Here is a 26049-nt window from a genome sequence, read left to right as displayed (position 1 = left end):
AAGCCTACCTCATTTGTCCTGAGCAGTCGGTTGGCAGCCATCAATTTCACAAAATCGTCCATTTCATCTCAACCTTTTCTCATCCCAACGTGCCAACAAAGGCCACAAGTGAGGAGAGTGTTTTGTTCTCAGCCTACTATTGCTATTGATAATAACAATCCTTGCATTTGTTATATGATATTATTGAGATGTTTCAAAGCGCTTTATAGGTTATATTGTAAAGTCCAGTGATTGTTTGTATTTTGCAGACAAACGCGGCAGTCAATTTACACACAATAATGCCCAACAAACAGCCACGAAGTGAAGTGAATAAAGGAAAACAATGGGATGGGGGAAAGGGATGTTCTATTATGCTGAGCAGCCTTTCTGGGCATCACTGGGCCAGCAGCCATGCATGGACATATTTCTTGATAAGGTGATGTATTCAGTGGAACACACTGTAGGATTAATCCATGTTAGTCTCTCGATAATCTTTTATGGAGAGGATGCTCTATAGCATCTCCAATGAAAAGGAAATAAATTTCCCTTGTGTTTGATGATTGCAACTTGCTGGATAATGGATGCTCTGTGCTGATGCAAGCCTTCCATAAGAAAAAAGACAAAATAAAACTGCTTTGTGTCTTCTGGGTTTTCTTCCCCAGCTGTTCTGAATTTCATGGTAGATTTGCAATGAGTGCTAAGTTTTTTAACTGAAGCTTAAGTCTACGGTGCTAACCGTGTAGTCCAAGCTTATCCCGTCTGAGGAGATTTGCAGGTAGTAGGTGTGAAATAAGCTCTTTCTATCAGGGGAATCCTCTATATAGATCATGAAGTGCCGATGGTATAATATAATTATGGCTCAGGGCAATGCTCTTCTGCGTGTGTAGAGCTGCACTCTGCACTCATCTCTCTCCTGCACAATGTGATAAATCTAATTGCTCGTAACTTTGTCTGTGTCCAGCCAGTGAAACATTGACATTTTTCTCTCTGTAACTTGTATTATGGTACAGCACTGCCCAACAGTCTATCATTTTGTAGTTTTGATATACTTCAGTTCTAAACCTCTTAATTTTACTTACCTTAAAAGGGATTTCTATTTTTTCAAAACTATATGTATGTGGTGTATGTGTAGTGTGTGTATGTGTGTGTGTATGTGGTGTATGTGTGGTACGTGCGTGTGTATGAAATCATCTTCCTTGTTGTTGATATGTGAGTACATTAGGAGACCTTGTATTTTTGTAAACTGGAATAAAATTTGTGTCAGATTGTCTATACATTTGCCATTGTGTGATTGTCTAGCTCTGCATCATTTGCCAGAGGGCATCTGTTTTTCTTTTCGAAAGCATAGTTCCACTAACAGGACCGCTCAGCTAATGCATCTAAAAGTTGCTGTGGGGCAGAGACTCCTGGAAACAAGCTTTCAACCAGGAAACATGCTGAGGAGAAATGTGTTGAGTGAAGAGCAGCAAAACTGCAGAATATCCTTCTGCAGAACGAGGGGATGGTGAGGGCCTGTCTCAGGCTCACGCACGCTAGGATCAGGGACTATATACTGAGGGACAAGCTGAACTTCGGCTCTGGCACAAACCGTTCAGGGCCCACCCACCGGGTAGCCCACGAGCTCACCCAAAATCGACTGAAATAAACGTAAGGGCGCTCGAGATGTAACCAAAGAGCATCCCGAAAATGCATGTACGGTAAGCATGTAGGCGAACAGTGCACATTGGGACGTCTTCTGAAAGCGGCAAGTGCGCCTTATCAGGGTGTGTGTGGGTGAGCACATGGATGTAGTGTACAGGGAGCATCCCAACAAACGTGTGCACAACCTAAGTGTGGTGAAGGCATGTAACTTAAAGAGCAGAATGCACCTCAGGCTCTGGCACATCAGGTTCTGGCACCTCAGGTTCTGGCAACATCAACCTCCATGGTTGGACACTACAACTCACCAAACCAGTCAGGAACCTAGGTATCTTGTTTGATACTCAACTGTCTTTTCTTCCCCACATCCAAGCCATGACCTGCTCTGCCTTCCCTCACCTCCGTAACATCGCCCGACTCTGCCACTACCTCACCCCTCAGGCTGTTGAAACTCTTGTTCATGCCTTCATCACCTCCAGCTTCGACTATGCAAACGCCCTGCTTGTCGGCCTTCCCAACTCCTCCCTCCACAGGCTGCAGATAATCCAGAACTCTGCAGCCCGTATCCTCTCCCGCACCAAACTCTGTGACCCCATCTCCCCCACTCTTGCCTGACTCCACTGGCTCTCTATCCTTCAGAGGATCCAGTTCAAGATCCTGGTCCTCACCTACAAAGCCCTCCATGGCCTCGCCCCACCCTACCTCTGTGACCTCCTAACCACCTACCAACCCGCCCGTTCCCTCCACTCAGCCGGCTCTGGCCTGCTCCACGTCCCCCGACCCACCCGACCCACCATTGGCGGGAGAGCCTTCAGCCACTCTGCCCCCAACCTCTGGAACTCCATCCCCCAATCACTCCGCCTTGCCTTCTCCTTAGGCTCCTTCAAGTCCCGCCTCAAAACCCTTCTCTTCGACCATACCATCGGTCACCCCCCTTCCCCTCCCCTCCCTTCTCCCTCCCTGACCCCAGCTGAGGTCTGAAATGCTGTCGGCTATCCAGTGCCTTGGGACATCCTCTCGACGTAAAAGGAGCCATACAAATGTAATATTGTTGTTGTTGTACCTTTAACTCTCAGTATATTTAGCTTTCATCAGAGCCCATCATCCCAGCCATTTCAGAGGGCTAAATCAGCAGCATTAAATGCTTTTTTCTGTGAGTCTATTCCTCAGATCTACTAGTCTGTGAAAAAATAATGTTTCTAATCTCAAATCTTGCTTGGGGCCTTTTTTTTTATTATTTCATATATTTTCCAGTTCAGCGCTTACAGATCAAGTCAAACGATCTGCTCACTCTGACGTTATTGGTGATGAAAAAGTGCTTTAACAGGAAAACTGTAAATGTATGTCTGGATGTAAAGTACATCTCATCTCATGCAAGGAGCTCCCTCTCCCCACCATCACTATCACCACTGCACTTCATATATCTTACTTAGCATGTCATACTGGTCACATTAACCTGTGAGAAATCTGCTCCGATCCAAGTTTGCCTGAATCTGAGCTTATTTTTTCATATCATTTTCCACCCCCATGAAGACACTGACTAATGCTGGAGTACAGACATATAATAAGAATAATAACCCATACATTTGATATGTCTTTCACGTTAGGATGGCATCCCTCAGTGCTTCACAGGATATACTGTAATGTGCAGTGACTATATATGTTTTACGGGTGAAAACGAAAGCCAATTTAGACGCAGAAATGTCCCACAATCACCCATGGACTGAGTGACCAATTTTAATTGAGGGATTGTGGGCCAGGATACTAGTAGAAATTCCTTTCTTTTTTAAGCAATGCCATGGAAACTTTAAAGTCCATCTGAACAGGCAAATGGGAACTTGGTTTAACGTCTCTTCCAAAGGACAGCTCCTCTAATGATGCAGCATTTGGCGAGCACTGCATTGGAGTGTCACTTTTATATATGCTGTAGTTTCAAGCCAAGATTATTTATTTTGGCACTCCCATAAATGTAACTCTGCTTAATCAAATGGCTCAGTTGCTTTTGATTTTATTCATGGAATACTTCAATATTGTCTCACCGCAGACCTGCTGTTTTGTCCGTCCTGTTGGTTCAATTCTCCTCGTACCATCTCCTGATCTATTATATTTTTTCCCACCACCTAAAAGGTGTAGAATTTCTTGGCGTTCCCATATCAACTCTTACCAACTACAGGTTTATAAAATCCAAGCTTGGTATCACCTACCCACAACTTCTCAATATGCAGCAGCCTCTCGCCTATTCTTTTCACCCTGGTGGTGTTCTACACTGTGGAGCTTGGCCCTTCACTGAGACTTCTCAATAAGAAGCAACATGCTGATTTTCTTGAAATGCCATGAGGCCTTGGTGATGGGGAGGGGAGGGGATGGGGGAGGGTGGTTATTAAGTGTGTTGTGCCTCTGTGTTTCCTTATCAAAGCACCAGTCATGATAAGTACTGCAATACCCTAACTAGAGCATGTAACACATTTAGCCTTTTAAAACAGGCACATTCCCTTGCAAGATAATTTGTCAGATGAAAACACCCCTTTCAACATCATCCAAGGAGATATATTGAATGCTTCTACGTGATGCAGGATTATTAAATCATGTTTTAGTCAGATATTCACAAATCTTTGGCTATAAATTGGTTGCTTTGGCAGACACTTTTATTGCTGCATCCTTTATGCGCTAGTAAAATACTGGAAATGAAAGGTAACTGGGTATTTGGAATACAGGAATCAAATTGTGCTCCAATAAACGGTGACAGCTATATTTCTTTAAAATCAGTATGTAGACAGCTAGGGAGAATTGGCCCTATTGCACTGAAAAGCCGTTGGATATTAGCGGGGCTGAAAGTCCATCAGATTCTGAGAACTTCTTTGTATTCTATCTTCACAACCACATTTATCTTGGCATAATATTCATGAATGGATAGAATTTCAATATTTTATATGTATGAAAAATGATTTCCAATTTTTTTCAACAGTGCGTGTGTGAATAATCGTCTTCCAATGAGTGGAGTGGGGGCTAATTTATGGCATTTCATCATAGCATTCCATAACAAGAAATTTTGCTGAAATTTCCATTGTGGAGTCCTGTAGCTCAGTGGTTAGAGCACTCGCTTTGCAAGTGAGAGACCTGAGTTCAATTCCAGGCAGGGCGAAACCTTGGGCAAGTTTCCTTACTCCACACGCCTAATAATAATCCCTCCAAAAAACCCAAAACAATAATAAATTGGTCATTTTCAATCTACGACTGTTTGTGGGACATTGCTGTGCGCAATTGGCTGCCGCGTTCGCCCACAAATATACAGTCAATTCACTTTACAGTATATTCTGTGAAGCGCTTTGGGACGTCCTCCCGACGTGAAAAGCGCTATATCAAATGCAAGGATTATTATTATTATTATTATTATTGAAGCACATCAAAATGGATTTGCTGAGGTCAGTCCAAGGTGCTCCTGGTTGCTGGAAGGAGTCCCCATTTAAGCCACTTGGATTCCTTTTATGAAATCCATTTCTGAAATATCACACATTGGATGCCCAACATGACATTTAAATATAACTAACTTCACAGAACAAGTTGTAAGTAGGACTGTATATCTGTAGTCCAAAATTCCACCCGTGAATCCACTTTTGCCTAAAAATTTAAGGATGCCCACAATTGCAGGAAATTCTTCAGTTCAGTCTCAGTTTGGATGCCCTTTTTTTAAGAATTGTAAAAAAAAATGCTTCTGTGAAAAGACTGATGTTAAGAACTTTTTACAATTGTATGTCCTTAAATATAAATTGTCTTACAAGCAGTGGGGAAAAGACAGTGCAGTGGGATTGAATGAACACCTTTCTCTGGGGGGCAGTGCAGATTCAATGGGTGGAAGTGCCTCTTTCTTGGCTGTAAATTTCTATGATTCTAGTCAAAGAGTAAGTGGAATTTTTGGCTCCTGTTAAAAGGTTACCATCTTTTCTAAGTGAACAATCCGCCGGTTGTTTACTTACCCTTTGCATTTTTGAGTATAAGAACAACATTCTCAGCAACGTTATGAATGTAGAATATTAAAAATATAGGTTTCTGCAATGCTTTGGAAAATATGAAACCAATAATCAAGCTCTTTCGAATATTGATTTGAAAATGATGGCCTCAGTGATTTGAGAAACTAAAGGGATTATTTTCTCTTCCTGGAAAATGGTATTGGCAACATGTGCTTACAATGGGATTTTCCAATTCTAAGCACATAAATGTGTTGGCTATATTTCCCATCAGTGAGAAACATAGTAATGTCCTACATTCCTCTTAAGTTGTGGTCTGCAGTAGTTCTCCTCAACCTTTCCACAATGCCAGCGAGCTTGGTAGAAACATTTCTGATTCTTTGCTATTTTTAGCACAGTTGTTGACAGAGCTGAGCTTCGACTAGTAATGGTGCATGAATGTCATTATAATAAGATGTTTTGTGTGAAGGAGAGCCAAATGTGGAAACTCAATGCCCAATTTCTTGTGGAGGAATGGGAATAGTTTAACTTGCCTTATATCATAATAATTAATAATCCTTACATTTGGTATAGTGCTTTATCACTTTGTTGAAGTGTCTAAAAGTGTTTCAAGGATTTTATTGTGAAGTGTAGTAAATGTGTATTCGTAGGCAGTCAATTTTGCACATAGCAAAGTCCCACAAATGGCCATGATGTAAATGATCAATTTATTATTATAATCAGGACACCAGGAGAAATCCCCTTCTCTTTTCGAAGAGTGCTATGGGATCTTTAATGTCCACCTAAACAGGCAGATGGGGCTTCAGGTTAAACTCTCATCTGAAGGATGGCACCTCTGACAATGCAACACCCACCCAGCACTGCATTGGAGTGTCAATCTAGACTGTGAGTTCAAAGTCCTGACTTGGGACTTTTGACTCAGAGGTGAGAGTGCAACCAACTGAGTCTGATAAGCGCACACATGCCTTCTTTAAACATGGAGAAAAATAAAAGAATCTAATGTCAGACCATCAAAAAAAAGTAAATCAAATGGTGGCAGTGAAGCTCGTGTTTCAACAGGCGAGCAGAGTTGCGGAAAATAATACCCTGTTTGCTGCTTAGATCTGCTTCTTGGAATACAGGCCTTCTTATCATTCCACCATTTAATTTACAAGTGCCATCCAGCTCTATGCCTCAATCTAAAATGCCACAATAAGACAATTTAAGAATAGCGCTTGTGTAAGTGAGTACATCACACAAAGCTGTGATGCCGGTGGACAGGGAACACTGAATACACGTTATTCACAAATTCAGGAAAAGAGACAAACTAAGTTGTGATGTGCAAATAATGTGGTTATATAACATTGCTCCAAGGAGGTTCTTTTAAAAGGAACGGATATAATGAATTCCACAAGTAGCTCTGTGCAATCACAGATATTTAGAGAATAGGATTTGGTAGCTGTTAACAACTCCTAACTTACACCTTTGGAGAGCTTAGAATATGATTATGATCTTCTGCAGTCTCTGGCACTCATCTACTTTACAGAGATCATACAAACAGAAATACCTTCCCATGGCCGAATTCTATCCGAGACATCCACTTAGTCTTTTCTTTTATGGTATACTGGTCTCTCTTCAGCTTTTAATTTGGTCTCAGCGGTAGACTCACTTGCTTATTTGTCAGGTAGTTATTTTCGGCTTCTCAAAGCCTATCATTGTATCAGATGACCTCAGGATAAAAGCACTCTGCTTTTCAAAACATTCTCAGTTCATTGTGATTTGTCAGTGACGAGTTCAGTGGTTTCACTCCACATTTATACAGCACCATAAACTGAAGTTAAACAAAATGGGTGGACGCAGGGACAAGGCTGGACGGTGACTCAGTGGACAAACCATGTCACCAGCTTTGATCTCAGTTTTTGTAGAACCATGAGTTTCAAATATCAACTTGTGTCTGGAAAATACTTTTGTTATACTTTGTGATTTAGCAATTCCTAATTAAAGTTGAAATGGCTTCTGGCAGCTGTTCATCTGGATTTAAAATCCAGTTTGTTCCACAGAACCATAGAAAATACAGCAAAGGAGACCAATTTGACTGTTTCATATGTGCCAACTCTTTGAAAGAGAATGCCATTCAATCCCATTTACCTGCATTTTATCCATACTGCTGCAAATTAATAATAATTCTTTAATAATTCTTCCATTTGATAAGTCGCTTAATCACATTCATTGAAGCAAATATGGATTCTGCTTCACCACTGCACCCGGTGGGGCATTCCACTTCCTAATGACTCTGTTTAAAAAAAATCCTCCTAATCTCTCCCTTTTCCTTCTTATTATCTTAAATTGATGCCCTCAAGTCAACTGATTTACCGACCAGTGGAAATAGTTTCTCCCTTTTGACTATCAAAAACACTCAGAATTGTAAAGACCTCTATCAGGTCACTCTTCAAACCTCTATGTTCCATTCAAAATAGGCCCATTTCCTCCAGTCTCTACTCATAGGTCCTGATAGATACTCTATCATCTCTGGTCTCATCCTAATAAATTGCCTCTGCATTCTCTTCCTAATGTTCATAGAATCATAGAATTATACAGCACAGAAGGAGGCCATTTGGCCCATTGTGTCTGTGCCGACTCTTTGAAAAGAGCTATCCAATTCAGTCCCACTCCCCCACTCTCACCCCATAGCCCTACAAACTTGTCCTCTCCAAATAATTATCTACTTCTCTCTTAAAAGTTGTTTGTGAATCGGCTTCCACTACCCTTTCAGGCAATGCATTCCAGATCTGAACAACTGAAGTGTGAAAACATTTCTCCTCACCTCCCCTGTTTCTTTCAACAACTATCTTAAATCGGTGTCCTTGGGTTACCGACCCACCCACCAGTGAAAATATTTTCTCCTTGTTCACCCTATCGAATACCCTCATAATTTTGAAAACTTTAATTAACCTTCCCTGCTCCAAGGAGAATAACCCTAGCTTCTCTAGCCTCTCCTGATAACTGAAGTCCCTCATTCCTGGGACCATCCTGGTAAATCTCCTTTGTACCCTCTCCAATGCCTTGACATCCTTCCTAAAGTGTGGGGCCCAGAACTGAACGCAGTACTCTAGCTGAGGCCTAACCAGTGTTTTATAAAGGTTCATCATAACTTCCTGACTTTTGTATTCTATGTCCCTATTAATAAAGCCTAGTATCCTGTATGCGTTTTAGCATCTTTATCTTCCTGTCCTGCCACCTTCAAAAATGTATTTATATGACCCCCCCAGGTCTCTCTGTTCCTTCAGCCCCTTTAAGATTCTACCATCTAGCTTATATTGCTTATACTCATTGTTCTTCCCAAAATGCATGTTGTAAGTGAAAAGGTAACATGACAGTGACATTAATCCTGAAGGAGCAGAGCACCACATGACTGGTATTTCCAAACTTTTTTGCTGTCCGCAGCAGAACATGTAGAATAATGGTATTCCTTATATTTGATATAGCACCCTTTACATTGGGAAGGTGTCTCAAAGCGCTTCATGGGATATCCTGTGAACTGCAGTGATTATGTATTTGTAGGAGAATGCTACAGTCAATTTGTGCACAGCAATGTCCCACAAACAGCCATGAAGTGAGTAACCAATTTAATTTGGAAGGGGGATGGGAGGGATTGTTAGCCAGAGCACCAGGAGAAATGCACTTCTCTATACGAGTACTGCCATGGGATCTTTACTGTTCACTTGAAAAGACAGATGGGACCTTGGAATAACATTTCATCTGAGGAACAGCACCTTGAACGATGCAGCACTCACCCAGCACTGCACTGGAGTTAGCCTAGACTGTGAGTTCAAAATCCCGATGTGGGACTTGAACCCACAACCTTCTGACTAAAGGAGCAAGTGCTACTGACTGAGCCAGACTGACACCTATACAGTAAACCTCATATAAGTCGTATCAGTTGGGACCATAACATTTAATACAACTTAAGCAAAGTTCAATTTGCAGGCAACTGAATAAATCATAAAAAATTAGATTTAATCAATGATCTACACTGCACATGTATAATTCAATGCAGCCAGTAAGTACACATACTGTGACGGGTCAAGACTACATTTCTCACGATTCAATGTAACTTGTCCCTTCACTGCACGTGCACTTACCGGGTAGCGTTGGAATCGCATTTAATCGTGGGAAATGTTCTTGTGTGCATGCGTAGACAGTCAAGGATACATTTCCCGTGATTGAATGTAGTCAGCTGGTAAGTGTGTATGCATCAACCAGTCAGGACGTCATTACCCACAAAATACAGCTGGTAAGTACAGGCGTAATGGAGGATGGGATTGAGTTAGGAGATAATTAATATGACCAGTACGAAGAAACCTAAGTGGTTTTGAGGAAACTGCTTGGGACTCGGAAGTGTGTATGAATTGGGCTATTATACAATTCATAAATATAAGACTTGTGTGAGTTTTACTGAATTAGGATGCATTTGGTTGCATTGCTCATCAATACGATATGGGATATCAGTTACTTGAAAACCTTTATTGTCTTCTTTCCTTTTACCTCACTGACACTCATTTCAATCTTATCTTGCAATGAGCTTCGTCTGACATTAATGTTTGTTTTTATCCTTTAGCATCAATTTGCAAATGGGCCAATAATATAACAGAAGTCGCCTGAGCTTGATGTGATTTTTTTTGTTGACGAGAGGCAAACTCAGTACAGTTGCATTTTATTGGGCTTCAGAGAATCAATAAGCCCACTCTTGCAGCCAGTCTCTAATGTTTCACATTACCTCCAGTATAACGCCAGCTGGTGCAGAGGCAACTTTTTTAAACATCAAAAGCAAACTTCAATAAAGTTCGGAGGCGGTCCACTAGACTGTTCTTGTGATTCAGAAACTGGTGAGCAGAGCTGAGTGTATGCTTTTCTCAAGCAGAATGAGGTGGAAAGTACACATGTGATATGCAACCCAGGGGAGCCTTTTGCATTGTTTGATCTTAATTTGGATGTTTACTATGTTTATACATAGCCTTCCAATTTGGGAGGATATTTCAAAGTGCTACCATAGCTGCCTAGGAGCCCAGACTGATGCCTGACACTGCCTGGAAGAGAAAGGGTACAGACACCTGAAGTCTGACCTCAATTACTAACTAACCAACCCTCCAATTCACCTGAGTAAAGACAGGCTATGGGTTGACATCTCTATCCTCACACATCCAGGTGTAAAAACAAAAAATAATTTGGTGGGGGTTGAGATCAGATAGGCTGAACTGATCTTGTGATCTTTATTCAGAATGTAAAGAACCACATGCTTTAGGCTTATCATGAATAATGAATAAATGAGTGCCTTTGCAGATAATGAAATGCAGTACTGAACTTGAACACTAGGTATGCATTGCATCTTCTTTATATACACCTTTAAAACAGAGTATCACATGCCCCCAGGGGATGAATCTTTCCCATGAACAGTATCCTGGCAAACATCTCCCCACCACTCAATTGATTGAAGGGACAGAGACACAGTGCGAGCGAGCGAGAAAGAGAGAGAGATTATGAGAAATGGAGAAGAGAGTCAAGCAGGCATTAAAGGGGAAAAAATTGGGGATAGACCTGAGTTACATGGATCAGTGGAGATTTATCCCTGTTCACAGTGAAACAAACATCAGATTAAAATGAGCAAACTTCAAGAACAGCTCACTGATGTATTACACACTCGTAGCCTATTTAAGCCTTTTTTATGTGAAGTGATTAATGAATGACATAGCATGGATTATGTATATAAACATATAGAACCTTGATGTTTTTCTTTGGGGGTGGATGGGGGAAGCACTGTGATTCTCACTTCTTTCTATTTCAGACAGGAACAGTGGAGAAGGAATTATTCCAACTGGGTATAATCCGTGAAATTACTCCTGTAAAACCACTCTGGGTCACATTACTTTTTCAGCATATTCAGCCCTGCTGAGCAGCACAAAACAATTAAATGTTGAACTCTCAACTGCGAGTCGTGAATCCTGGGGCATAGAGCACTCGCCTCACAAGTGAGAAGACCTGGCTTCGATTCCTGGACAGGCGAAATGTTGGGCAAGTTTCCTTACTCCACATGCCTCTCGCAGTAAGTAGGAACCTGGTTGTTAGTTGATTGGTGGATCGATTTACCAGGGGTAATAATCCGTTAACAAAATAATAACAATAATTTGGTCACTCAATCCATTACTGTTTGTGGGAGACTGCTGTGCGCAATTGGCTGCTGGGTTTTGCCCACAAAATATGTTCTGTGAAGTGCTTTGAGACGTCTCGAAGATAAGGTGCTATATCAAATGTAAGGATTATTATTGTGAAATCACAGTATGTCTCTGTGGGTTAATCAAAGAGTAGAACTGAGGACAGCTGTTGACGGGGTAAGGAAAGAAGGAGCAATGAAGTTTTATTCTGTCCTTGCTTTTAGACAAAATCCCCAAACCCATAACCTCGCCCCTACATTACCTCTATGGCATACTACCCTACTGACCCGGCTGTTCACTTTGCTCAGCCAACTTCATGTCCCCTGTCCTGTCCACTTCACCATCGGTAATAATGCATCCAGGTTTCACATTTCACATCATTCTGCGAATCTTGCAAATTAAACCACAATATGCCATCAGGTTTTACACAATGCACCTGGAACCTATTCAACACAAAATAAAACCCTCCAGAAAAGGGATCCCTGAAAGAGTCCTACATTTTGGATGCAGCAGTAGGGTCTCATTCCTGAGGCTGGACAAAATGATCTCCTCAAATCATATGCCAGTCTAATGAGCTACAGCAGCGAAAATACAGTCTTTGCATTTCATGGCCTCAGTCAGAGTGAAGGAAAACAACCGCCTGTAAGCATGATGACCAGTTTCTGCATGGGTAATCAAGTAATGGTTTAAAGCTATGGTTTTCAGTAGCAGTGTAGTCAATGGAAAATATTTCATTTTGCATAAATGGAGAGCAAAACAAAGGGTAAATACATATCTACCTCAAAAAGGGTCACACATAGGGAAAGGGTACAAGTCAGTACAATATGCTGGATTAAAATTTTGGATGAGTTCAAAAGCCTATCCAATATCAAGTGATCTATCGACATCACTGTACATTATATGAAATTCCGCATTATTGCACTTTTGCTAAAAAAAAATACCGTTGGTTTGTTCTTGGAGCATCATTTGGTGCAGTCACAATCAGGTTGACATCAAATAAAGCAGGAAAAGATATCAAAGTCCTAAAGCGTAGAGGATTACACTGAGGTAGGTGTATGAGCTGAGGACTATGTATTCTGGGCTTTTCCACATCACACGTAAGTGGTGGCAGCTTGTATTAACAAGCCTGTAACATCAGCACAGTGCTGGAATTTAATTCTATTTATAACGCACCTTTGCTTGGAGCATTGAGTTGTGTGAGATCAGATGGCAAGTGAACAGAAAAGTAAACTTAAGCCTATCAAAACCTCAGAACTATCAATAATAACCTTCTATTAACTATTGGAGAGGGCCAGGTAAAGAAACACACTGAATATCTGCCTTTTGAGGCAGATCCAATGCACACACATTCTGTGCTGTAATTATTGCTTTGTTTCCTTTCCACTCACTTGAAACTATGGCAGGCTGCATGGTTTGAGCTGCTTATACACCAGCTGAACCCCAATGTCACTATTTGGTTTTCTGCTTCATAAATTGCCAGAAAATGCCATAAAAAAGATATTTTTTGGTAGTGAAGCACATTTCCAGACAAGTAAGCTTTGGAGAAGAAAAGATTTAGAGGGGACTTGATAGAGGTATACAAAATTATGAAGGGTTTTGACAAGGTAAATACAGAGAAACTGTATCCTCTCATAGGTGTCGGGAGCCATAGTTATGAGGTAGTCACAAAACACACAAAAGAAGATCTAAGCCATTTTTTAATACTCTGTAGGGATGTGGAATACCCTACCAAAAAACACTATAGAGGCAGAGTCCATTGTAGGTTTCAAGAAGGAAGTAGATAGGTATATGAAGACTAGAGGCTTGGGGGGGTATTGGGATAAGGCAGGACTGTGGGCTTGCAAAACACCTTGTTCTGAAAACAGGTGCAGTCTAAATGGGACAGAAGGCCTCCTACTGTGTCACAAATTTCTCTGACTTTGACTCTAAGATCCCATCATCACTTATTGGTCTGTGTAGCGATATATGATCTAGAGATCTAGAAATATAGAGTATCTCTGGTTTAAGGAGGTTGGAAATAACCTCCTTAGTAATCCCAGATTTGGTTATGGTCACCGCCATTGCTCCCAAATGAAGAAAGACCATGTGTGCACATTGTTGCCCCTATGTGTGGAACAAGAACTCAAGCAACAGTCACTGCCTTTAGGAGAGGAGGGGTAAGAGAGCGAGGAATAAAGAATTATTTTAATAATAATAATCCTTGCATTTCAAATAATGCCTTATCACATCTTTGAGACGCCTCAAAGCGCTTCACTGAATATACTGTAAAGTGAATTGACTGTATATTTTGTGAGTGAAACGCAACGGCTGAGTCAATGCAAAGATCAGTCAAATTGGGGCAAAGAACAGGCAGGTCAGAACGCTGATTTTATGAATTGATTCAACACAGAAGGAAATATTCTCCAGAAACACATGACCGCAAATGAATTCCATTCCCTCATTTTCTTTTTGGATTTTTGTTGAAAGAAAAGATCAATCAAAACAAGGGCCCAAGAAGCAGTTAAGAGGAAAGCGACGAGAATAATTCCCAGTGTTAGAGGAATGAGCTATGAGCAATGACTAAACAAGCTAGAGCTCCTCAGTCTTGAGAGGCCCTCATAGAGTTACATAAACTTTTAAATGGAATTAAAAAAGTAAACCCAGATCAATATTTTAGGATTCAACAAGACAATTGAACAAGAGGACCTAGAGTTGTAAAAGGCAATATCAAGACAGATATCAGGAAGTTTTTCTTTATCCAGAGGGAAATAAACAACTGGAGCCGGTTGCCAAGAAAGGTTTGAGACATGACACTGGACTCATTTAAAAAGCCGTTTGATGCTGTGATGGGAGGGATGAGAACAGATGGGCCGAAGGGCTTTCTTCATCCGAACCAATCTTGTGATCTTCCATCCCTCAAAAGACATGCCTTCATGTTGGTTTCCTTTATCCATCATAAATATCTTTTATGACAACAGGAAAACATTCTTAGAAAAGATTGAATATATTAAAGGAAATATGCAGAAAAGGTCTGATCTCCCTTCGACAAAATGAGCAGCTCCAATGCTATTTACCAGTCTGGAGCCTTCGTTATTCATTAACCTCTTTTCTCCTCTGTTCTATTTTAATCCAATATCACATTGGGAAGCAGACAGAGCACACATATACAGCCAAGCAAATCAGACTCCCCACAAATGAATCTCACTGTCAGGATGTGGGTTAAACAAACTGTATCAGATCCTTTTTTATATATAAAAAAAAGAAACCAGCAGGTGCTCTTGGTAAAACTTCCCTGGCTGTTTGAACAATATCCAGTACTTACACCAATTTCTGAATGACATGGGTTTTGATGGATATTTCTGGACTTTCATCTCTTAAGTATTGGCACTCCACTCCTTGAAGAAGTCAAACAATGAACCACTTGTGTTTGGACAGAGATTAAATTATTGTGTTCTCCAGTTGAATGTCAACAAGACCAAGGCCCTCCTGATTGGGTCCTGTCAGCACCTCTACACTTCAGGCACTGGCAGCATCACCATCCATGGATGCACATTCCACCTCACCGAAACTTGGCATCCTGTTTGACCCTCAACTATCCTTTTTTACTCCACATCCCATGCATGACGCGCACTGCCTTCCCCCACCTTTGCAATATCACCCAGCTCCATCACTGCCTCTCCCCTCAGGCTGCTGAAACCCTCATGCAGGTATTTTTATTACATCTAGGCTCGACCACACGAACTCCCTGCTTGTTGGCTTTCCTAATTCTTCCCTCCACAAGCTGCAGATTATCCAGAACTCTGCAGGTCATGTCCTCTCCCCACCAGGATCCGGGACCCCATCACCCCCACCCTCGCCCGGCTCCATTGGCTCCCCATCCCCCAGAAGATAGAGTTCAAAATCCTCATCCTCGCCTTCAAGGCCCTCCACGGTTTTGCTCCTTCCTACCTCTTTGACCTGCTAATCCCATATCAACCTGTCCACTCCCTCTGCTCAGCAGGCTCTAGCCTGCTCCACATCCTTTCAGCTTTTCTACCCCCACCCTTTCGAATTCCTTTAAGGCATGTCTCAAGACCTCCTCTTCAACCGCATTCAGCCACCCTGTGAGCTTTGGTGGAGCTACTCATATTAGAATCTTACAGCACAGAAAAGGAGGTCATTCAGCCCATCGTGCCTGTGCAGGATCATTGAAAGAGTTATCCAACCAATCACACTCTCTTGTTCTTATCCCATTGCCATTGTGAAGTAGTTCCTCATAAATTCTCTTTTTGATACCCTAGTCGCTAACATATATGTATGTCCTCTATGGACATCCCAACCAGTGGAAATAGCCTTTTTATGCTACAGTTACTGAACCCTTTCATAATTTTAAACACTTCTATCAGGTCCCCCCTTAAATATCCCTGTTAAAAAAGGCCCAACCTCTCCAGTCTACCCTGATACATGCCAACCCTGGTATCATCCATGTAAACCTACGCTGTATTCTTTCCATCGCTGTTATATCTTTTCAATAGTATGGAGATCAGAATTGAACATAATACTGTGGCTTCTAGTGATCAAACAAAGGTTTTGTATAAATTAAACATCGTCTCCTCACCTTGATATTCAATATAATAATAATAATCCTTGCATTTGATATAGCGCTTTTCACATCGGGAGGACGTCCCAAAGCGCTTCACAGAACACACTGTAAAGTGAATTGACTGTATATTTGTGGGCGAACGCGGCAGCCAGTTGCGCACAGTGATGTCCCACAAACAGTCGTGGATTGAAAGTGATCAATTTATTATTGTTTTTGGAGGGATTATTATTAGGCTCTGTGTGGAGTAAGGAAACTTGCCCAAGGTTTCGCCCTGTGCCTGGAATTGAACTCAGGTCTCTCACTTGCAAAGCGAGTGCTCTAACCACTGAGCTACAGGACTCCACAATATCTCTGGATAGAAAGCCCAAGACCTTATTGGCCTTTTTTTGAAAGCCTTATCTACTCTGTAGCTACACGTAAGAGATTTGTTGATCTGAAACCCCAGATCTCTTTGCTCTTCCACTCCTATTAGATACCTGCCATCTAGACTATAGACAGCTTCTTTATTTCGTTACCACCACACCTATATCTGAAACCAAATCATTTTTGTATAATAATAATCCTTGCATTTGATATTGCACCTTATCACTTTTACGAGACATCTCAAAGCGCTTCACAGAATATACTGTAAAGTGAATTGACTGGATGTATTGTGGGTGTATATGATGAACAATAGCAGTCCTTATATTCATCCCTGTGTAATGCCAGTTCCTACTTCTTTCTAGCCTGAGATGATACTCTTAAATCCTACCTTTTGTTTTCGGTTTCACAACCATTCTTTAATCCATTCTGCTACCTCTTCCCCATTTTCAAATGACCTTGTTTTAGTCATGAGCTTTTCTGGTAGCACTTTATCAAAGGCCTTCTGGAAATCCAGATAAACTACATCTGCTGCATTTTCCTCTTGGAATTGATTTATTAAGAACCAGGGAGCCAGTTGAGGATGGGAGTGATGGGAATGTGGAGTTTGGTGCGGATCTGAGGAATGTGGATGGCAGAGTTTTGACTGAACTGCAACAATAAAGGAGGAGACAGTGTCATGAAATAATAATCCTTACAATGCAGATTACTTCAAAGAACTGCAGATTTTCAGTGTCTTGGACAACCACAATTATTTTCTCTTTGCTTCAAACTCAAAAAAATGAATTCAATCTCAAATGCCCACTCCCTCCACTTACTGCCACGTAGTTAATGGGCAGCATTGTATTTTGTAGCACACCCATTTGGGGAAGACAAGGGAGATGTCAAGGGTCACAAAACGTTGTGTATATTCACGGTAACAGGAGAGCTCTTGACTTACTTTATTAAGTCCTATACAAATTCTTTACATAAAAGGCTTTTGGCCTGAGTTAAGAAACGCAAACAATTGTTTTCACTTCCTCCTTTAGTTTTCCACTCCCTTTTGCCAGCTTCAACACTTTACCTCTACCAATGATCTCTTCAAAGCACTGGTGATCCTTTCAGGCAGGTTGAGTATTATTCAATGATGCATGCATTTGTGAAACTAACAGTGTGCAGACATTTCGCACAAGCTGTCAGCTCATAATTTGCATTTACGTGACGTAATGTGTTTAGATCACAAGATTACAATGTTACATAGAAGTCTATAGAGCTAGCAATCAAATGGCTAAAGGCAATGACTTCTTCTGCAACAGTCAGTTCTGTTCATAGAATCCCATAAATTTACAGTGCATAAGGAAGCCATTCAGTCCATATAGTCTGCACCAGATCTCAGAGCAAGGTACCATTTAATCTCACTGCCCTGCCTTATCCCCATATCCCTTCAAGCTTCTATCCTTAATATACCTAGCTACATCCCTCTTAAAATCCTCACAAATAAACAATGTGGAGCTTTACTTCTCTCATCTTGGCGATGGAAAGGGTGACACTACATTTGCCACAGGTTCAACTGAAATGAATGGGATAGTGAGGGGTGAGAGACTCATTTGCCATTACCTTCCATTGCAAAGGGGTCTATGGGAAACCCATTATAAAATAATAATAACCTTTGCGTTTGATACAGCGCCTTACCACATTGAGACATCTCAAAGTGCTTCACAGGATATCCTGTAAAGTGGATTGACTGTATTTTGTGGGCAAATCAAAAAGATGAATGCACTTGTGTGATTCAACAGCACATTAAATCTGCAATGTCATTCACTATTGGGCTCTGGTATTTTGTGATATTATTATATTATTTTTTATTATATATTTTGTGGATTCCTCATATTATCTGCAAAATTCACGGCAATGTTTGGAGAGGTTGCAATGGATCTGGTTTGTGTGCATCACAAATTACACTCACCTTATCTCCCTCCTACTCTCTACCTTTCCCTACTCACATAGTATTACCACCGATGTCACTTGCTGTTGCGGTGCCAAATGCATGAAGTCCTTGATCACACCCTCTGGTTAGATAGGCTAGAACTTTATTGACCTTAACTATTGGCTTACAACTGGGCTTTCATAATAATAATCCTTGCATTTCATATGGTGCCTTATCACATCATTGATATGTCTCAAAGTGCTTTACAGAATATATTGTGAATTGAATTGACTGTGCATTTTGTAGGGGAAACCTGGCAGCCAATTGTGCATAGCAGTGTCCCACAAACAGTCGTGGATTGAGTGACCAATTTTTTTTAACACTACTTTTTTTCTACTGTATGTACAAAATAGATGACACATGAAAATGTGGCTTTGAAGAAGCTTTAAAGGACATACCGTGTTTAATAGAGTTTACAGATGGGGTCATTAACCCAATGATGTCATCTGGAGCAAAAAACTGTAATCACGTCCAACAGAAAAGATCAGAACCTATTTTCTGAAAATATTCACAGTAGCGATATCTAGCAGAATCCAAATTGGATTAATCTGTCGCATAGCGAGTACTTGGGAATTCTGACAAGGTTATGATTGATTGAGCCACAGAAAACAATATCACAAACCATGAGAGCAAAGCTCCAGTATGCTTTATAATGTGCCTCTTAACCTGAGACTGTGTTGGAGTGTCTTTTCATTAGTCCTAGGTGACTATTGCTGGTTATAATACAACAGTAAATTCCTGTGACCCATCTGATTTCATCCCTCCAGAAAACCCAACCAACAACATTGAGATGCTGTTTAAATGAATCCTTTGTCTTGACCTAAACCATCTTTCCTAGCAACCTGTTCCAGTCATTAATTATCCTCTGGGTCAAGAAAAATCTTCATGGTGTCTATCCTGGAATTGCAACTTTGAACCTGTGATCTCTTGTTTTATTCCCTTGATCTGACCTAAAGTATCATCAAAATTATGCACTTTTATAGTGGAGTTCTGTATATATTATGACTGTTAATAAAACTGAGTGGACAGACCAGATTACTGGTTTAAGCAATAAAAGTAATACCAGTATTCCTGTGTGTCATAAATTGACGAAAAAGAAGAAACTGCAAATCACTAAGGATGTGTTTATGGGATAAAAATACTGATTGTTTAAACATTCTAACCCAGATAGCAAATAATCCGAAATCCTCCATCATGAAACTCAAAAGATCAAATAAGCTCACATCATTTCTGATAAAAAATAAAAAGCAGAAGAGGATGACTGAAAAAAGGCTGTCTGGATTCTTATGTTTTTCAGAAGTTAAGCTGACTTTGCGAAAAACAGGATACAGATTGTGAAAAAGTAATACAAAAGGCCATCTAAGAACGGTAGCTTTAGCAAGAAAGTGGAAGAGAGAGATTTGGGAATGGACTAGCTACCTGTAACACTGGCTACCCAAAACCGATATCTTAAAGAAGACAAAGAGTGAGACGACCTTCAATATATTGATCGATGCTCACAAGTTGGTTCTTCCTTCACCTCTTCGCCACAACATTGGTCCGGCCAACTTTACTTGTTGTGGATAGTGTTAAATATATTTAAGCATTACTTCTGATTGAGTAACCTTGCTAATTCGCATTAATATATATTGATTGATTGAAAGAATTTGTGGTGATTCTTACTTCAACCCGGGGTCAGATATATGAGAATCCTTACATTTGAGGAGAGCTATGATGCCTATTGCAAATACACAGGATACCACCTAATCCATTGGAACAAACAAAAGTTGTTTCTTCTCCTGTGAAAGCCTCAAAGAAACAGGAGAGGCCATGCTTAAGTACATCTCTGATATTTATTTGATCCACAGACTGGGCTATTCTAAATTCACAAACTCTTTGAAAGGTTTCATTATAGGAAGCATCATGCACACTGCTTTAGTGCTGTAGACTGGTTCCTCTCAAAAGAAATCAGTGAGACAGCGGATGTAACACCACACAACACTGCAACTAGGATCATGGAACACGAGTATCTCCAGCATGACAGCCACTGACTACACTGAAGGTGCCAGTGTACATTCTATGTGGCTTCCACTGTAATTCCAGAGTTTGATGCACTGACTGTCAAAGAGAATACCTGTGTTGTTTTACACTCTTTTTTAGTTTTCAATCAAAGGTTTTTTTCCTGGATGGATTTAAAAGGGAGAAAAAGCAATCAAAGTCTCAATGGTGTGTGCTATGCTCAAAAATAAAAGATTCTGAGGAACTGTGTGGCTAAAGAAAATATTCCTTTACTCCCACCCTCCCACCCCTACCCTCCAACCCCCATTGTGATAGTTGAATTATTCCTTTGCATTTATTTTAGAGAAATATTTTTGTTCGGTGTTTGTGCAATGTTTGGATAAAAGAGCACAACACATTCCCAGGGAAATTCAGTTCAATTATCGAAGATCAACTCTCTTACGGCTCAGTTGGGTAAGGCATTACCAAGCCTGGAAGTCATATACACTATTAAGTTCCTAAGTTAAATGCCTGCTCTGTGCTGAGTTAGTTGAGCTCAGCTGGAAGCAGCTGCTGACCTACAATCTTTATGAGAACACCGAGGCTCGCAGGGAATCAGAAAACGTTCCTGCTCCCTAGGGATGAAATGTCTCAAAATTTTGGATTATGCAGATTTTTTGAAGAAAAAGTCTTTAATTCAGGCTCAATTGGGAAGACTTGTCCTGTCTAAACAGTTGCATTGCCTTTTAAACAAAAAACAATTAATTCAGTCCACAAATGCAACACAATTACTAAATCTTGATATGCTTAGAAATCACAGAAAAACAGCTTCAAAATTAAGGCTAACGCGTGCTTTGTTTCCTAGAATTTTGAATGTTGTTTGATTTGATTGTGTATGTATAACGCAGTCAGACGCAAATCCAATCCAGTTATGAGAAGTAGTGGGTTAGCTACAGACAAACATTGGCTGGAGACTTTGAGTGAATATTCAGAAGTGACACCATATCCTTTGCCTTTTTAACAGTTTCTATGTTGTACGTATTTCATGTTTCTTGTCCTAGTATCTAATGTATTCATATTTAACTACAGGACATGAATTACATTATAATCCAGTCATTTTTCCGTAGCCCATCCACATAAGTGTAATTGGGTCCATATCCTTTTGAATATAATCAATCATTCCCACTCACACAAGTCACATGGACCCATCGATTGATTAAATCTGTAATATTAAATAGCTGTAATATGTAATCAGTCTCCTCCACAAAATTGGTTGAATGGATTACCCTCCTGAAGGTTTGGGGGTGGGGGGGCAAGTGGGGTCTTCTTGGGGCTGAGCTAACTCCAAGGTGACGTGCTAGGCAACAGAATGCTGTGATGGTCTCAGTTGTCTAGTTGCTCAGCCAGGGGTGTCTGGGAGACTCCACAGCAGAGATGATGATAGCCCAGCCAGCCTGGCTCAGCGGCTGAACTTGGAGGGCAGAACGATTATTGAGAGCAGGGATTCATTTAAAAGTATGAATGACTAAAACAGCAGTGGATCAAGATCAGACACTGTGAGATGCAGTCACCTCAGAACAAATACAGTATTTCCATTTCCCCTCAGCTTGTTTCCTATATCAGTTTACGGTCCGGAGACAGCCTTCCTCCACTGGCTTGATTACCTCCTCAAAAGAATTCCAGACACTTTTTGAGGTATGACTATTACTTTTAAGTCCATGCTGAGTACACCTCAAGACACCAGTGCTGTTTAGATGAAAATTACACAATCCTATAGAATACTGAAGTGAGATTAATCTCTTTAGAATGACACCATCTGCTGCTGATGTTAAGTTAAATGGTCTACAATTTCCCAGATCACATGTCGCTTCTTTTTCAAATATAAGGTCTCATGTGCTGCTTTCGTACTTTTCAAAATCCTGAAAATTGCTGACTTCAGCGACAATTATTTTTCCTATGTTTATTCTGATGATTCAATTGGCCTGTCAACTAAACCAGACACGCTGCTCACATTTGACTCCTCTATACATTTGGCTTCATGCACCTCTGCATGTCCAATACGTTTTCATGAACCAGAAATTGTCCATAAGATTGATGTACCAAGATAGATGTGAAGAATTAATTTAATACATTCCAGCTACCCTGATTCCATTTCACATTATAAAATATCAATCCCCTTGAAGGATCTGTAACTTTCCCCCTGTACAGACTACTTACTCTACATTGCCAATTTAAGTTGACCAATTTGGGGTTAACTGTATTAAAATGTAACTTTCAATGTGTAACACAAATAATGAGAATTTACTATAATTATTGAAGGAGACAGTCGTGTTCCTGGGAAAATTCCAGTTATCTTAGCTGGTGGCACAGATGAGAATACGTTGCTCCAAAGACTCGACTTCAGAACCAATGTAATGAGCATTTGAAGAAATCAAAATAATTGCTATAATCTCTATACCTTAAACAAACACAATGCAGACATTATACTTTAATGACACATATTAAATGAACAAAATTGAGTATACTTAGTGCCAGATGTATTTGATAGGCCAGAGGGCTGTCCACATTGCGAGCTTCACAGATCCGGTGAAAGGATACTGGAATATTACCATCAGGCTCATGCTTACAGACTCCACACACTGGCAAGAAAACCTTGTAAAGATGCCGGAGCTGGAACAGACGTCCAGAAAAAAGCTAAGTCTATGGATGCTTTCAAAAGGGAACTGGAAAGCAATCAGTTTACAATTGGATTTGAGGTTATACTGCAGAGGATGCTGTGTTTTATTACCAAATCAGTTGAGCTCATATAACATATGTCAAACTCAAGCTGTGCATAAAGTCCTGTTACCTCTGTTTTTTGTCACATAGTGCTCTCACCATCAACTGAAACATGCAAAAGATTGCTGATGATTATATTTAGAAGTATTTAATAGTATTCAGTAAAAGTGTATTCAGAAGCATCATTTCTTCCCCTTTGTATTCCAGGCCCCATTAGATAAAGGCCAACAGTCAATTCGCCTTTTCGATTACTTTTTGTATCTGGGAACTAGTTTTTAGCGGTTGGTGGATATGGACACCCAAATCTCTTTGCTCCTCCACAGTTCTTAAGTTCTCCCCCATTAAGAAAATATTCTGCTTAATCTTTTCTCGGCCCATAGTAGATGGCCTCACACTTTCCCACATTAAACTCCATCTGCCACAGCTTTGCCCACTCACTTAATCTGTCTAAATCCCTTTCTAACTTCCTACTCCCATCTACACAACTTCCTGAGCCTCCTGGCTTAGTATCATCTGCAAACTTGGATATAAAACTTTCTATTCCTTCATCCAAGTCAATTATAGATATGGTGAATAGCTGAGGTCCAAGTAGACTCCTGGGGGACACCACTTGTCACGTCCCACCAATCAGACAACGTTCCCTTTATCCCTACTCTCTGTTTCCTGCCTTCCAACCAATTACCAAGCCACATCATAAAGTTACCTGTGACTCCATGCACTTCCAGTTACACTAATAATCATTTATGTAGAACCATATCAAATGCCTTCTGAAAGTCCATGTAAACGACATCCATAGACATTCTCTTATCCACCAGTGACTTCCTCAAAAAATAGTGACCTCCTCAAAAAATTCAACTAGATTAGTCAGACATGACCTATCCTTCACAAACCCATGCTGACTGTCTTTGAATAGCTCATACATTTCCAAATGTTCAGTCACTCTGTCCCTGATGATGGATTCCAATATTTTCCCTACAACTGAGGTTAAGCTGACAGGTCTGCAGTTTCCTGGTTTCTCCCTCCCATCTTAAAAAAAGGGGTGACATTCACAATTTTCTAAACTAAGGGCACAATTGCCGAATCTGGTGAGTTTGGGAAAATTATGACGAATGCATCTACAATTTCCTCTCCTATTTCCTTTAACACCCTGGGGTGGAAACTATCATGTCTTGGAGATTTGTCTATCTTACGTCTCTTTATTTTCCCCAATACCATTTTTTAAATTTTATTAAGCATTTCATTTTGACTTATTTTTAGGTTCCCCTGTATGGCTGGTATTTTGTACTCATCCTCTTGTAAAAATGGTAGCGACGTAGTTATATAACAATTCAGCAATTTCCTTATTTTCTGTTATAGTCTCACCTACATCTGTCTTTAACGGGTCCACATTTTCCTTGACCATTCTCTTTCTCTTAATATATTTATAAAAGCTTTTACTATTGGTTTTAATATCCATTGCAAATTTTTTTTCATACTCCCTTTTTGCTCCTCATTACTTTCTTTGTATCCCTTTGTTGCCTTTTGTAGTTCTCCCATCCTCTGCATTCCCACTTTTTTTTGCTTTTTAGTAAGCCTTTTCTTTTAGCTTGATATGGTCTCTAACCTCTTTTGTCCACCATGGTTGCTTAACTACACGATTGGAGCTTTTGCATTTTAGGGGTATGTACTTGTTCTGTATTGTATCAAACACATTTCTGAATACTACTCATTGTTCATCGGCAGGTTTACCTACTAACAATTCAGCCCTGTGAGCAGTTTCGGTCTCCTTATTTAAGAAAAGATGTACATGCCTTGGAGGGGGTGCAGGGTAGATTTACTAGGTTAGTACTAGGGATGAAGGGGATGAGTTACGAGGATAGGCTGACCAATTTGGGCCTATATAGAATATAGAAGAATTAGAGGGGATCTTCTAGAAACCTATAAAATCATCAAAGGGCATGATAGAGTAGATAGTGGGAGATTGTTTCCCTGGTTGGAGAAACTAAAACCAGGGGTCACAACCTTAAAATCAGAGGCCAGTCCTTTCGCACTGAGTTGAGGAAGAACTTCTTCACTCAAAGGGTGGTGAATGTATGGAACTCACTACCCCAAAGGGCTGTTGATACTCAGTCCTTGAACATATTCAAGACTGAGTTAGATAGATTTCTTATTGCAAAAGGGATTAAGGGATATGGGGCTAAGGCAGGGTTATGGTATTAGCTGGAGTTAGAATAGAAGATCAGCCATGATTGAATGGCAGGGCAGGCTCGAAGGGCTGATTGGTCTACTCGTGCTCCTACATGTTATGTTATGTCAGCGCCTTGGGACGTCCTCCTGACGTGAAAGGCGCTTTATAAATGGAATCTTGTTGTTGTTGTATGTTAGTTTACTGTGGTCAATATATTTCTAATCTCATCGAAGTTTGCCATATTTAAATCTAAAACCTTGGTTTGCAACTCTCCCTTCTCCCTCTCAAATCTATTGTCAAATTCAATCATATTACGATGATCACTATTTGCAAGATGTTCCCTTACTATCAGATTGTTAACTAGTTCTGGCTCATTACCCATCACCAAATCCAACATGGCTTGTTCCCTTGTTGGTTCTAAAACATATTGTTCCAAAAAACTGGACCTTCGATCGTGACTGCAGAGGATA

This window comes from Callorhinchus milii, unplaced genomic scaffold, assembly GCF_018977255.1.
Source record: "Callorhinchus milii isolate IMCB2004 unplaced genomic scaffold, IMCB_Cmil_1.0 Scaffold1, whole genome shotgun sequence".
NCBI lineage: Eukaryota > Metazoa > Chordata > Chondrichthyes > Chimaeriformes > Callorhinchidae > Callorhinchus > Callorhinchus milii.
This window is presented reverse-complemented; position numbering follows the sequence as displayed.